Source organism: Triticum dicoccoides, chromosome 4B (assembly GCF_002162155.2).
Source record: "Triticum dicoccoides isolate Atlit2015 ecotype Zavitan chromosome 4B, WEW_v2.0, whole genome shotgun sequence".
Taxonomy (NCBI): Eukaryota; Viridiplantae; Streptophyta; class Magnoliopsida; order Poales; family Poaceae; genus Triticum; species Triticum dicoccoides.
In genome coordinates, this window is record NC_041387.1 from 184,734,676 (window position 1) to 184,751,672 (window position 16,997).

The following is a 16,997-nucleotide window of genomic DNA, read 5'->3' on the forward strand; positions in this document are numbered from 1 at the left end:
CTTATCTGATTATCTCCATTTTCTTGCATGACACGTGCACCTTGATGCTAGATGTCTCGCGTGTTGGGAAAAGGATGAACGAAGATCACGTAAAAGAAAAGAGTTGAAGAGCATAGATTCCCGACGACCGAGGAGCAAGGAACCTCGCGGTGGAGCGTTTGCATGAACCTTGCATGTTTTCCCCTGTTTTTTTGCCGCCTGCCCACCTATAAACAAATAAAAGAACATGAATTTTTCGCGAACCACTAGAAACGGTACATCAGGATGCTAAGTTGAAGATTTTTTATACTCCCTCCGTTCCCAAATATAAGTCTTTTTAGATATTTCAATAAGGGACTACATACGAAACAAAATGAGTGAATCTACACTCTAAAATATGTCTACATACATCCGTATGTTGTAGTCTATTTGAAATGGCTAGAAAGACTTATATTTAGGAACGGAGGGAGTAGTTTATATTGAATTATTGATAACCACACAACAAGCCACGCATGTACAGGACGCATGCAGCCACGCATGTACACAAGCCAACGCACTAACTCCATCCGATCCAACTCATGCACAGACGCGCACAGCATGGAGCACACAACGCACGTACACAAGACGTGCATGCACATACGCTCGGCCGCAAAATGCACGTGAATAACACATGCATGCGCACACACTCGGCTACATGGAGGCGTGCGCCATCCGCGGCAATGTCCGGTTCATCGTGCTACGGCAAAGCTTGCATGCAACGGCGCATACGCATCTCTTGCAGCACCTCTTTGCCGTCGTTTCTCAACTACTAGTCGGAGATGAAGACGACCGTAGCCTCGGCCTTAGAGCTAGCACCGATGGAAAAACACGCACGCTGCACGCACACAAGCACATACGAAGTGCCCACGACGTGGTGGTGGTGCGTCCCCAGTCGCCTCTACTCCTTCTGCGCACGTTGTCTAAAGGCGGTTGCATGCTAATGATGATGTGGGTGAGATCTTCTAGGACTCAGATGATGACGAGGAAAATTATGAGACACAAGATGACGTACACCGCCAAGGTCCACGGTCAAGGGGGTGCTAGTAAGTGCTTAGATGTGCTTAGAGCAAGTACAATAGAGATGAGTCAATGGGCTATAAGGAATAAACTAGTATATTTCTGCTTAGTTGGAGGAAAGAGAAGAGGAGAGAGAAGGTAAGCGGGCTCTTCGTGAAGACCCAGCTCTAGCACGTGCTCCTAGGCACTTTGTAAGAATGAAAGGTGGGCCACAGAATAAAAAAGTAGTAGTACACTCTTTTGATCTACTATTGTACATGTTGACTATAAGATGGGCTGTAGATGACATGGCACTGGCTTATACTACTAATGCTCTTTAGATGAGGTGCTAAGTGCATTAAATGGCTTAGTAACTCAAGTATTCAAGCATTGGTGCTTAGTTTATTGGTGCCACATCATATTTTATGCCTATGTGGCAGGCTTAGCAGCTGGCTACTTCTGGGCCCTCCTGACCAAGGGCGTCATCGCCAACCAGGCACTCACCTCCGGGCTCCGGCAACACCACGCCTGCGCTTGTTGCGCAGAACGCCAACAATATCTACTTGTTCGTCGGTGCCGGACAGATACGCACCAACACACCAACTGCAGGGTCGTACGTACACTGATCAGTGCTTGTTACAGCTTCCCTTTTTTATTTAAACTACACGGTCATTCTTAACCTGTCTCATTTCGGCTGGCTTCGCAAGTGGTAAACCGAATGCAACGGAATTACTATACATCAACTGGTAAAACGAGTGCGCATGAGATGTCCGGTGAGCTCAAATCTTTTTTTGCGGGAATCTGGTGAGCTCATATCTATTATGTGATACTGAAATAGTAGATTTCGTTTCACTAGTCATGTAGTCACAAGACAAAACATATTTTAGTCACATAATATATCAGGGGTAGACTGGTCTTTTCATGTTAGACTTAACACTGTTATGTGCCAAAATTGACGGAAGTGTCATGAAGGGAACAAAATAAAAATTGTGTGTCAAAAAGGGGAAATGATATTTTTTAGGGCCAAAAAAGGAAGCAAAATTTAAGAAAGGGCCAAATAAGGAATTCTCTCCATGATATTTCCCCGTCCGGACCGATCCCAAGTTGGCTTCTCACCTTCTTGGCCCAACAAAAACCCCTCCCCCCTCCTGCGCGCGCTTCCCGCCTGGCGCCAGCTGAGCCCGCCGCTCCACATTGATGGCAAGTCAGGGCGACGCGACCTCTCACTGCTTCCGCCGTTGAAGCGGCGCGCCGACCGAGGGCACCGCCCGCTGCATGCCTAGCATTTCAGACTACACAGTGGATAGTAACTTTAGAGCAAGTACTACAATTAGATGACATAAGCAGGCTATAAGGATTTAAGTATTTGTGCTTAGTTGAAGGAGAAAGAAGAGAAGCGGATTGTAAACGTGTAGCCGGTTGTACTCCAACATACTTTGTGAGACAAAAGGTGGGGCCATTATTAATGATATTGTATTTATACTAAAGGGACTAACGGACGCCTTAATTACTCCGTTTTTTTAGACAAACCTTGGTGGGCTATTATTGACTATTTTTGAGCTATTATTGACTTGGACGTGGGGTTTGGGGGCCAAAGGCCTACTATTATACTCACACGACCGACCTGACATGCTCTACCCTAGTCGCCGCTATATCATATGGTTTCGCATCGTTCCAGATCTTAGCGCCACCACGCAATTCTTCTCCAGCCCTCCTTCCGGCGTGCACCGCGAGAAGGGACAGCAGTCCTCCGAACCCCGCCTTTCATGATCCTGTACGGGAGAGGAGCGATCACGTTTTTGGGGAGCACACTCCTGTGACTGCTGCCAGCGATGACTTCCTCAATGATAGCCTTCTTCCGTGACCTCGGTAACCTCTTCATCAACGACATGAGTGACAACATCAACTACATCGGTTCTGCTCCCGCTGTATAGTATGTGATTATGTCCTCCTGGTTTAGTCTGCATCATTACTTTGATGTTTGCAATTGTCGTCATGATCTATTTACTGCTGATTTGGATTAAATCTCATACTAAATTGCTCATATATTCAACAATCCCATCCAAAAACCTGATCACAGGCAATTTACTCCGAGTGGTTTTCCTGCGCTTTTGAAGCTGCCTACTTTTAAGGGGGTGCAGTATAAAAGGTGGCGCACAAGAGCAGTATATTGGTTTCAGATCATGTACTGCTATGACGCCACTAAGGGTAAGCGTGAGGGCGATCTTAATCCTACACAGCAGGAAGCTTTTCAGAACATGGATACCCTCTTCAAAGCCGCTCTGCTGAGTGTTCTTGATGATTCCATTGTGGATTCATATATGTCGTTTGACAGCGGCAAAGACATGTGGGTTGCGCTCGAGGCCACGTTTGGTCCCTCGGGCGCTGGCAACGAGTTGTACGTCATGGAGCAATTCTATGACTACAAGATGACTGATGAGTGCTCTGTTGTTCAGCAGACTCATGAGATACAGTCACTCTCTAAGGAACTTGAGTACTTTAAGTGTGTGTTGCCGGACGAATTTGTTGCTGGGACCATCATTGCCAAGCTTCCACCTTCGTGGAACAATTTTGCTACTTCTCTAAAAACAAGAGACATGAGTTTTCTGTTTTGGATCTCATTAGCACTCTTGATTTTGAGGGGAAGACGAGAGCAAAAGACACACGTGCTCGGGTCGCTGAGGGAGCTTCTAGTGCCCACATGGTACACGAGAAGAACTTCCAGCCCAACCAGCCCCAAAACAACAAGAACAAATCTCAGGGGAAAGGCAAGTTTGATGCAAAAAACAAGCCGTCACATTCTACCAACTTCAAGAAGAATTCTCATAACGGGAAGGGATACAAATCTCAATTTTGGTAGCACCGCACAAAATTTATATGGCTGCATCTACCTATTGTCAGCTAACCTCATGGTGCTCCAGGTATTCCTACATTCGTAACTAGGTACAATGACCACCGCAAGATGAAATTAGCTTATTCGTATGTTGACTTGCTGAATGCAGTGCGGAACGATCCTGTCATGTGTGGAGCAGTGCAGCCGAAGGTGGAAATCAACCAAGGACTTATGAAATTATATGTAATCTTCCTCAGGCAGGTCAATATCCCCTTCGTCCAGATGATCGTGTTTTGTCATGCCGAGCTATTGATATGTGCTACTGTTTTGCAACACCGTTTAAGTATAGCTACTGTTTTCCTATCTTTTTAGATTCAGGACAATGAATATGATATTAGGGGAACTGCACAATATGGACCCATGTTGAGTCATCTCTACTGCCTCATGTGTTAGCTGCAAATGTGTCAGCATCAATTGCAAGATGAGGCAGCTAGCTAGCTGTGGAGTTGCCAACATGCTCAAAGTGCTCGCAACATTGAGAAGAAACAAGCATGCCCAGGAAATTAATGCGTGCACAGGGAGGCCCTTTGCTCAGAGAAGCATCGACTGATTTTCTTTATTTCCACACCTTCTCACAGCTTTGTATATTGGTTATAGTATGGTGAATCATTGAGATGCATAGACATGCTGAACTTTTGTTCTTCTGAATGTTAGTTTAATGTGAGTGTCTGCATCCAGTACCGCATACTCTAATTTGGTGGATGCACACAGAGAAAATAAATCTCCTTAATTTACTCCATAACCACCCTATTAAATATGCCTAGTAACAAACCAGGCGCATGCAGTGGCCGGCGGGCACATGCATCCTGCATGCATGGCCAGTCAGCCAAGCCCATGCGCCAGCTCCAATGCAGCAACGCAAAAGAAGAGAGCGGTTCTTGGGAAAAAGCGATAGTGCAGCGGGCCTTATAAACACGAACAGCTCGCTCTCCCACTTCCGTCTCCCCACCCAATTCCCCCCGCTCCCCAATCTTCCTCACTCATCCAGAAAACCCCGCTCACTTTCTTCCTCACTCGTACAGAAAACGCCTGCTCCTCTTCTTCCACTCCTACAGAAATCCCCAGCCCTCCTTCTTCCCCACTTGCACTGCCACTAGGCTCGTCTCTGGCTACTCTACTCAAACCCGTGAGCTCGGCGCGATGCCCACAAGGAAAATGGAGTCGGCTGGCCCCAGCGCCAAGAAGATGAGGCTCCCGCCAGCGGCGACGCCGGTTGTAGATCCCGCACCCGGTAGCGCGGGGAGAAGCGGTGAGCCCCCCCCCCACACACACACACACACACCCGGATCTGAGGAACCGGTAGAATCTCCGGTGGACCGCATCAGCGATCTCCCGGGCGTCATCCTTGAGGAGATCATCTCGCTTCTCCCCACTAAGGATTGCTGCCGCACACAAGTCCACTCAACTCGGTGGCGCCCTCTATGGCGCACCGCGCCCCTCAATCTTGACTGTCGTTAGATATCTATCCTTCCTGAATTTGATCTCATCAGAGCCATCGCCTCTTCTCACCAGCAGGGCCCCGTTCAATGCCTCTGCATCCCGACAAGCTACCTGCTGTCCATACCCGGCAAGGTGGACGCTTGGCTGACATCCCCTGAATTCGGAAAACTCCAGTAGTTTGAGTTCTACCATTACCATGAAAGTTTCATACCACGAACATACCAAGAATTCATGCCCACACCACCGTTGTCCATCTCGCGGTTTTCCTCCTCTCTCCACACCGCCACCTTCGCCCGGTGCCATCTACCAGACGATCTGGTACAAATGGTTCGACTCCCATTGCTAAAAAAACTTTCGCTTGTGGTGGTTTATCTGTCGAAGGCCTCACTGCACAGCATCATCCACTCTAGTTGCCCTACCCTGGAGCGCTTGCTGATTGTTTTGGGAATAGAAATCGGTATCAGTTGTCTCCAAATAAAGTCGCCTCACCTTAAAAGCATTGGAATTTGTTTTAAAGGATAACACCTCATCATCGAAGATGCCCCTTCACTTGAAAGGTTGCTCCTTCATAATTGTTATACACCTTTAGAAATAACTGTCATCTCTGTGCCCAAACTAGAGACCTTGGGTGTAATTCGTGACCCATTTAATAATCACAAGGAGTTGGTGTTTGGCTCCTCACTTTTTCAGGTACCGTATATTATCATCTACACATTTGTAATCATATGCTGCATTTTTTATTTGTGCGCATAAGTTTTATATCATCTTGGAGTACACTTTGGGTACTAATATTATGTTATATGCTCAATGAAGAGTTTTGTCCATTGATAGCCTATCAATGCTGCTGGATTCTGTCAAGATCATATATATATCAGAATGTATAGTTTTGATCTGGACATAATTATTGGCTTGCTGTGATGCTTTCGATCTCTGGAGAATTTATACATAGAGGTGATGATTTCATGCACATTTAAAGCCCATATATATTGTACTAGAATTAACTGTGTTGTTGTCGTTCTTTTGACATACTCTTTTTTCAGACCTTAATTGTGTTCAATCTTCATGTCTACTTAGGCAGAACCACATGGAGAAAAACATATAACCAATCGTTGGCGTAATAAGCACAAGGATTTTCTCAGTTCTCATGACATTCGTTTGAGGACAATAACAATGGGACAATATGCATCCAACCAGGCAAACAGAAGCTTTGTCACATTCTTCCTGTTGAACACGAGGTTACTATTGTCCATGAGGCTTAATTTTTACAGCAAGAGATTTCTCACGGACGAACATGTTGAACAGAAAAAAAAGAAGTTTCAGGTGGACAAATGGGCTTCTAAACGTGCTCAGTTTATATTTACAATAAGTTGTAGACATCCTGAAATAAATTTTTTTGCACAGGATGTTGATTTTATGGATTAGACCGATCCATTTGTTTGTGACTGCAAAAAAGAGTGGTTGGGTTAGATGTTACTGTCATGTTCAATCTGGGTTTTGTCTAAAAATTTGATGAACAATTAATCCTTGGGCTTTTTGTACCATTTGTATGCTTGACTTGCATGTTGTTGCCCTCGTACTCCCCTCCAACTTCCACTACACTGCCGCATCTTCCATGGCTGATGTTCGTTCCCGTCCGAGGCCTTGCCATTGTTCTCCGCCTTGGTTAGCTCGTTGTGCCCGCCGCCGTCTGGCATTGTCAACATGGTCAACAACCAAGAGGAATCAGGAGATGACTATACATGGAGAGGCTGACAGTAGGGACCCACCAGGGTCATTGCATTTCGCAAGCAGGTGCCTTGTTATTACAGGCCCAAAAAATACTTCCTCCTAATTGTTTGACAACTAGGTTCCACGCCATTGTCAATGTAGTCAATAAACGAGAAAATTACACAACAAGCGGATAACACCAGGGACCCAGCAGCTCGCCCAGTTGTTTTTCAGTTTCAGAGACGGAGCTCAACTACGCATTGTGCGGGGTTGTGGCCCGTCTAGCCCATGCTTGCGCTTTTATTAAGCACATGATGAGCCGAGTTGATATATTTTTTCTTTCTGAAATTGGCTAGCCCAGTTCTTTTTTTTTTTGGAGAATACCAAAACCGAGGCCTACTTGCTTTTCTCAGCCCTACTGGGCGGCAAATCTTTTAAGACGAGGAGGGATATAAGTAGTAAGAAATGGGCTTCCCCAGAAAACGGGCTATAAGTTGTAATAAATGGACTGTAAATTTTTAAACCAAAGCCAACCGGAAATTGCATTAAAATATCATTTTTTAGGATTTCTCTACTCTCTATTCTTATAAAAACCAAAGCCAACTGGCAATTACATTAAAATATCATCTTTTCTCCCACAAGATAAACTACTCATACAAATGCATATTCATGTTCCGTGCAACGAACGGGCATCTTGCTAGTTAAGATTCTAAATTTCATTCATTTTTTTGCGGAGAATTATTTTTTGAATTTTATTTTGATATAATTTTTTGAAAACTATTTTTAAGGTGACTCGAAATTTCATGATTAAAAGAGTTCAGACCCCACCAAAATATGCAAAATTTCGTTGAATTTTTTAGCAGTGCCCAGAATATATGGTCTGTAATGCTAATAAAAAGAATATGGGCTTCAAATATCCTTAAGAATTAGCAAATGGGCTGTAAATTATTGAAAATAATGGCTAATGGGTTGTATGTTGTTTTCCACGGATTTGGAGGCTGACTTCTGGGCCTACTAGGTTGACGATGACGCTGTCCTAAAAAAAAATTTGACGCGTACGCAAGGCTTTGTCAACTTAGTCAACACAAAGCAGTGACTGCTGGATGTCCATCCAACGGCCGCCGTGCTTCTTCAATCTCTGATCTTCCTGCTCCAGCCGCCCAAACCAGCACCGGCGGGACTGCCTGCTCCCTCCTCCCGTGGCCGGTTGTGCTGCCGCATGGTCATCCCTCTAACCACCCACAGATCCTGTTATTTTCCGGCGATGTCAGCCTCACCCCGCAGCCGACCAGTCAGCACTCATTCTCCCCTCAGCGTGGGCATCCGTTGTGGTGGCTTCACCGGCTTCGGGTGGTTCTCTTCCTGGGCCTCGCCCTCTTCCATCGCATTTGTGCTCTCGGCGCGGCGAGGTCAACATGGTCAACAAACAATAGCCATCGGAAGAGGCTGACAGTAGGGGCCCACACAGGAAAATGCCTCCTTATTACACGCAAAATAATGATTCCTCCACTGATAGCTGGGACCCACCAGAAGGGTCTCTGTATTTTGCAAAAAAAAGCGTTCCCCCCGCTGTCAGCTCGGACCCACCGGAAATGCCTCCTTATTACGCACAAAAAAATGAATACTCCCCCTGCTAGATGGGACTCACCTTGGTGGGAGGCTGACTTGTGAGCCTACTAAGTTTACGGGGACGGAGGGCTTTGTCAACTTAGTCAATATGAACGATTCTAACTCCAGTGACCGTATGATGTCCATCCAACGGCCGTAGTGCTTCTTCAACCTCTGGTCTTCGTGCTCCAGCCTCCCAACGCAGCGCCAGTCGTGTCGCGTGCTCCTACCTCCCGTGGTCGGCTGTGATGTCGTGGAGGCCTCACCGCCCCCTACTACTCCCACCGCTGGCCAGGCCATCCCTCTACTCACCCACACCCCCTGTTATTCTGCGATGACGGCAGCCTCACACCGCAGCCGAACCAGTGAACCCTCGTACTCCTCTTCGCATGGGCATCCACTCTTGCGTCTTCCCCAGCTCTGTGTCGTCCCCTTCCTAGGCCTCGCCATCGTCCACCGTCGTGGTGCTCTCGGCGCGGCGTGGTCAATGTGGTCAATGACCGACTTCCATCGGAAGAGTACTGTGCGTGGAGAGGCTGACAGCTGGGTCCACGGTGGCCGCAAGGAAGGGCCTCCTTATTACGCACAAAATAATTATTCCTCCACCTGACGGCAGGGACCCACCGAATGGGCCACCGCATTTCACGAAAAAAACGTTTCCCCCTGACTGCTGGGACCCACCAGCTACATCTTCGCACGCAAGGAAGTGCGTCCGGGCAAACAAAAACTAAAATGATTCACCCCCCTGACTGCTGGGACCCATCAGCTACATCTTCGCAGGCAAGGAAGTGCCTGACAGTCGGGACCCACCTGGTCGAAGCGTACATAGCATTGTCATTCTGGTCGCGAACTTGTACGTGCATATATACTGGTCGATGTAGAGGCGCGCACGTGTCGTAGTAGAGGCGCGCACGTAACATGTACACGTACATACAGCGGCCAGGGTGCAAGAAAGAAAATATGGCCACGTATGTGTACATACGGGCAGGGTCTCAAACGCCTACTCGCGCATACGTACGGCCAGGGCCCGTGTACATGGCTGGGTCAAAACGGAGAAACAGCGTCGTCGTCGTGTTCATGGGGAGGCAACAGAATGCGTCGTGTTCATGGGGAGGCAACGGAATGCGTCGTGTTCATCGGGAGGCAATGGAACGCGTGGGAGCCAACCGGCTGGGTCGGAACGGAATGCATGGTCGTGTTCATCGGGAGGGCTTGGACAGAACAGGCAATGGAAACGAGGCCTGGCGTACCGCACAACGGAGGAAACGGACCTCCTACGTTTGGAACAGGGTCCTGTTGATCGGGAGGGGTGTGGCGTACCGCAAAACGGAGGAAATGGACCTCCTACGGTCGAAACGGGGGTTCTGTTGATCGGGAGGGGTGTGGCATACTGCAAAACGGACGAAACGGACCTCCTACGGTCGAAACGGGGGTCCTGTTGATCGGGAGGGGTGTGGCGTACCGCAAAACGGACAAAACGGACTTGTGTTGGAGCGCTACGGTCGAAACAGGGGTCCTGTTCATCAGGAGGGGTGTGGCGTACCGCAAAACGAGACTCCACGGGATACTGTTCATCTCCACCGTCGACCTCCTCCAGCCTCCACGGGCTACCGTCGACCTCCTCCAGCCTCCACGGGCTCATGTTCATCCAGCCTCCACCGTGCGCTACTCCACCGACTAATGTTCAACCACCCCTCCACGGGCACCCCTCCATCATCTACTGTTTATCCAGCCCTCCACACCACGGGGTCCTATTCAACCACCCCTCCACGGGCACCCCTCCACCGTCTACTATTCATCCAGCCCTCCACCACACCACGGTGTTCTGTTCATCCAGAGGCAACGCCACCGCTCACTGTTCATCCAACCCCCCCCCCTTCAACACTCACTGTTCATCCCAAAGGAAGCATCGATCGGCTTCAGTTAGCAGTAGTAGCGAAGGAATCGCTCGATCGGGTTCAGTTAACAGCCATCGATCGATCGCTCAGGTTCAGTAACGCGTAGCCTGTAGTGCAATCGCTCGGGTTCAGTTAGAGCCTAACGCCTCACTCGAGTTTAGTTAGATCCAATGCCTCGCACACACATGCGTACGTGTACGAGAGAAACGCGCATCGCTCGGCCCCCGACCTCCCACCGTAACCGGGAACTCCCCAAAATTTTCCTCCCCCTCGCTTCTACCACGGTTTTTTCCGTCATGGATGGCCCAAGGAATGTCATGCAGCTGCGTCTCCGGCCCGCCCAGGATGAAAAGCCCATTTTCTATCATGATTTTTTGTCATAGAAGTAGGAGCCCACCAAATCTATGATGATACCGGGTTTTGTCACAATTATCGTCAAAGAAGTATCATATGTATGACAGAAAAAAAATCGTTCGGCCCAAAATGTCACGGATGTGTCTTTTTTTGTAGTGTGTGCATTATCGAGAGGGCCCAGAGATACCTCTCCGATACTCGGAGTGACAAATCCTAATCTCAATCTATGCCAACCCAACAAACACCTTTGGAGATACCTGTAGATCATCTTTATAATCACCCAGTTACATTGTGATGTTTGATAGCACAAAATGTATTCCTCTGATATACGGGAGTTGCATAATCTCATAGTCGAAGGAATATGTATTTGACATGAAGAAAGCAATAGCAATAAAACTGAATGATCAATATGTTAAGCTAACAGATGGGTCTTGTCCATTGCATCATTCTCCTAATGATGTGATCTCGTTCATCAAATGACAACACATGTCTATGGTGAGGAAACTTAACCATCTTTGATTAATGAGCTAGTCTATGAGAGGTTTACTAGGGACACTGTGTATTGTCTATGTATCCACACATGTATCAAGTTTCCAGTTAATACAATTCTAGGATGAATAATAAACATTTATCATGATATAAGGAAATATAAAATAACAACTTTATTATTGCCTCTAGGGCATATTTCCTTCAGTCTCCCACTTGCACTATAGTCAATAATCTAGTTCACATCGCCATGTGATTTAACACCAATAGTTCACATCGTCATGTGATTAACACCCATAGTTCACATCGCCATGTGACCAACACCCAAAAGGTTTACTAGAGTCAATAATCTAGTTCACATTGCTATGTGATTAACACCCAAAGAGTACTAAGGTGTGATCATGTTTTGCTTGTGAGAGAGGTTTAGTCAATGGGTCTAACACATTCAGATCCGTATGTATTCACAAATTTCTATGTCTACAATACTCTGCATGGAGCTACTTTAGCTAATTGCTCCCACTTTCAATATGTATCTAGATTGAGACTTAGAGTCATCTGAATCGGTTTCAAAACTTGCATCGACGTAACCCTTTACGACGAACTCTTTTACACCTCCATAACCGAGAAACATTTCCTTAGTCCTTTTTAGGTACCTAAGGATAATTTTGACCAATGTCCAGTGATCTACTCCCGGATCACTATTGTACCCCCTTGCCAAACTCATGGCAAGGTACACAATAGGTCTGGTATATAGCATGGCATACTTTATAGAACCTATGGCTAAGGCATAGGGAATGACTTTCATTCTCTCTCTATCTTCTGTTGTGGTTGGGTTTTTAGTCTTACTCAACTTCATACCTTACAACTCAGGCAGGAACTCTTTCTTTGACTGATCCATTTTGAACTCCTTCGAAATCTTATCAAGGTTGTACTCATCGAAAGTCCTATCAAGCGTCTTGATCTATCTCTATAGATCTTGATTGCTAATATATAAGCAGCTTCACCGAGGTCTTTCATCGAAAAACTTTTATTCAAGTATCCTTTTATGCTATCCAGAAATTCTATATCATTTCCAATCAATAATATGTTATCCACATATAATATTAGAAATGCTATAGAGCTCCCACTCATTTTCTTGTAAATACAGGCTTCTCCAAAAGTCTGTATAAAACCATATGCTTTGATCACTTCATCAAAGCGTATATTCCAACTCCGAGATGCTTGCACCAGTCCATAAATGGATCGCTGGAGCTTGCATACTTTGTCAGCACCTTTAGGATCGACAAAACCTTCTGGTTGCATCATATACAACTCTTCCTTAAGAAATCCATTAAGGAATGCAATTTTCACGTCCATTTGCCAGATTTCATAATCATAAAATGTGGCAATTGCTAACATGATTCGGACAGACTTAAGCATCGCTACGGGTGAGAAGGTCTCATCGTTGTCAACTCCTTGAACTTGTCGACAACATTTCGTGACAAGTCGAGCTTTGTAGATAGTAACATTACCATCAGCGTTAGTCTTCTTCTTGATGATCCATTTATTCTCTATGGCTTGCCGATCATCGGGCAAGTCCACCAAAGTCCATACTTTGTTCTCATACATGGATCCCATCTCAGATTTCATGGCCTCAAGCCATTTTGTGGAATCTGGGTTCATCATCGCTTCCTCATAGTTCGTAGGTTCGTCATGGTCTAGTAACATGCCTTCCAGAACAGGATTACCGTACCACTCTGGTGCGGAACGTGCTCTGCTTGACCTACGAGGGTCGGTAGTAACTTGATCTAAAGTTTCATGATCATTATCATTAGCTTCCTCACTAGTTGGCGTAGACATCACGGGAACGGTTTCCTGTGATGAGCTACTTTCCAATTCAAGAGAAGGTACAATTACCTCATCAAGTTCTACTTTCCTCCCACTCACTTCTTTCGAGAGAAACTCCTCTAGAAAGGATTCATTCTTAGCAACAAAGATCTTGCCTTCGGATCTGTGATAGAAGGTGTACCCAACAATCTCTTTTGGGTATCCTAGGAAGACACACTTCTCCAATTTGGGTTCGATCTTATCAGGCTGAAGCTTTTTCACATAAGCATCGCAACCCCAAACTTTAAGAAACAACAACTTAGGTTTCTTGCCAAACCATAGTTCATACGGTGTCGTCTCAACAGATTTAGATGGTGCCCTATTTAATGTGACTGCAGCTGTCTCTAATGCATAACCCCAAAACGATAATGGTAAATCGGTAAGAGACATCATAGATCGCACCATATCTAATAAAGTACGGTTATGATGTTCGGACACACCATTACGCTGTGGTGTTCCTGGCGACGTGAGTAGTGAAACTGTTCCACATTGTTTTAAATGAAGGCCAAACTCGTAACTCAAATATTCGCCTCCGTGATCAGATTGTAGAAGCTTTACTTTCTTGTTACGTGATTCTCCACTTCACTGTGAAATTCTTTGAACTTTTCAAAAGTTTCAGATTTGTGTTTCATTAAGTAGATATACCCATAGCTGCTCAAATCATCTGTGAAGGTCAGAAAATAATGATACCCACCGCGAGCCTCAACACTCATCGGACCGCATACATCGGTATGTATTATTTTCAATAAGTCAGTGGCTCGCTCCATTGTTCCAGAGAGCGGAGTCTTAGTCATCTTGCCCATGAGGCATGGTTCACAAGCATCAAATGATTCAAAATCAACTGATTCCAAAAGTCCATCCGTGTGGAGTTTCTTCATGTGCTTTACACCAATATGACCTAAATGGCAGTGCCACAAATATGTTGCACTATCATTATCAACTTTACATCTTTTGGCATCAATATTATGAATATGTGTATCACCATGATCGAGATTCAACAAAAATAAACCACTCTTACCACTCTTCAAGGGTGCATGACCATAAAAGATATTACTCATATAAATAGAACAACCATTATTATCTGATTTAAATGAATAGCCGTCTTGCATCAAACAAGATCCAGATATAATGTTCATGCTCAACGCTGGCACCAAATAATAATTATTCAGGTCTAAAACTAATCCCGTGGGTAGATGTAGAGGTAGTGTACCGATGACGATCACATCGACCTTGGAACCATTCCCGACGCGCATTGTCACCTCATCCTTAGCCAATCTTTGCTTAACCCGTAGCCCCTATTTTGAGTTGCAAATATGAGCAACAGAACCAGTATCAAATACCCAGGCGCTACTACAAGCATTAGTAAGGTACACATCAATAACATGTATATCAAATACACCATTGTTCACTTTGCCATCCTTCTTATCCGCCAAATACTTGGGGCAGTTCCGCTTCCAGTGACCAGTCCCTTTGCAGTAGAAGCACTCAGTTTCAGGCTTGGGTCCAGACTTGGGTTTCTTCCCGGGAGTGACAACTTGCTTGCCGTTCTTCTTGAAGTTCACCTTCTTTCCCTTGCCCTTTTTCTTGAAAGTAGTGGTCTTGTTAACCATCAACACTTGATCCTCTTTCTTGATTTCTACCTCCACAGCTTTGAGCATAGCGAAGAGCTCGGGAATTGTCTTATCCATCCCTTGCATATTATAGTTCATCATGAACTTGATTGAAGAACTCTGTCAATAACACTATCATCTGGAAGATTAACTCCTAGATGAGTCAAGTGGTTATGATACCCAGACATTCTGAGTATGTGCTCACTGACAGAACTATTCTCCTCCATCTTGCAGCTACAAAAATTGTTGGAGACTTCATATCTCTCAACTCGGGCATTTTCTTGAAATATTAACTTCAACTCCTGGAACATCTCATATGGTCCATGACGTTCAAAACATCTTTGAAGTACCAATTCTAAGCCGTAGAGCATGGCACACTGAACTATACAGTAGTCATCTAACCTCATCTACCAGACGTTCAAAGCATCTAAATTAGCGGGAGGGGGCTTGTCACCAAGTGGTGCATCAAGGACATAATTCTTCTGTGAAGCAATGAGGATAATCCTCAAGTTACGGTCCCAGTCCGTGTAGTTGCTATCATCATCTTTCAACTTAGCTTTCTCTAGGAACACATTAAAATTCAAGGGAACGGTAGCATGAGCCATTGATCTACAACATAGATATGCAAAAACTATTAGGACTAAGTTCATGATAAATTAAGTTCAATTAATCATATTACTTAAGAACTCCCACTTAGATAGACATCCCTCGAGTCATATAAATGATCACATGATCCATATCAACTAAACCATGTCCGATGATCACATGAGATGGAGTAGTTTTCAATGGTGAACATCTCTATGTTCATCATATCTACTATATGATTCACGTTCGACCTTTCGGTCTCCAGTGTTCCGAGGCCATGTCTATACATGCTAGGCTCGTCAAGTTTAACCCGAGTATTCTGCACGTGCAAAACTGTCTTGCTTCCATTGTATGTGAACATAGAGCTTATCACACCCGATCATCACGTGGTTTCTCGGCACGACGTCCTGTCACAAATGTGCATACTCAGGGAGAACACTTATACATTGAAATTTTTAGTAAGGGGTCATCTTATAATGCTACTGACGTACTAAGCAAAATAAGATGCATAAAAGATAAACATCACATGCAATCAAAATATGTGACAATGATATGGCCAGCATCATCTTGTGCCTTTGATCTCCATCTCCAAAGCACTGTTATGATATCATCGTCACCGGCTTGAAACCTTGATGTCCATCATAGTGGCGTGGTGGTCTCGCCAACTATTGCTTCTATAACTATCGCTAACGCATAGAGATAAAGTAAAGCAATTACATGGTGTTTGCAATTTCATACAATAAAGAGACAACCATAAGGCTCCTGCTAGTTGCCAATAACTTTTACAAAACATGATCATCTCATACAATAATGTATATCACATCATGTCTTGACCATATCACATCACAACATGCCCTGCAAAAACAAGTTAGACGTCCTCTACTTTGTTGTTGCAAGTTTTACGTGGCTGCTATGATCTTCTAGCAAGAACCATTCATACCTACACATCAAAACCACAACGGTGTTTCGTCAAGTTTGTTGTTTTAACCTTCAACAAGGACCGGCCGCAGTCATATTTGATTCAACTAAAGTTGGAGAAACAGACACCCGCCAGCCACCTTTATGCAAAACTAGTTGCATGTCTGTCACTGGAACCGGTCTCATGAACGTGGTCATGTAAGGTTGGTCTGGGCCGCTTCATCCAACAATATCGCCGAATCAAAATAAGACGTTGGTGGTAAGCAGTATGAATATCACCGCCTGCTGTCTACTACGCAACATTCTTCTTGTAGATGTTGTTGGGCCTCCAAGTGCAGAGGTTTATAGGACAGTAGCAAATTTCCCTCAAGTGGATGACCTAAGGTTTATCAATCCGTGCGAGGCGTAGGATGAAGATGGTCTCTCTCAAACAACCCTGCAACCAAATAACAAAGAGTCTCTTGTGTCCCCAACACACCCAATACAATGGTAAATTGTAAGGCCATTTGCATTTCTATCCCTAACTCGAACCACCTAATCAGATATACCCCTAATTCGAAAGCCTGCTCAAAAATGCCCCTCCGCCGTTAGTTGCCCTTATAGAAATGTCCTTCCGTG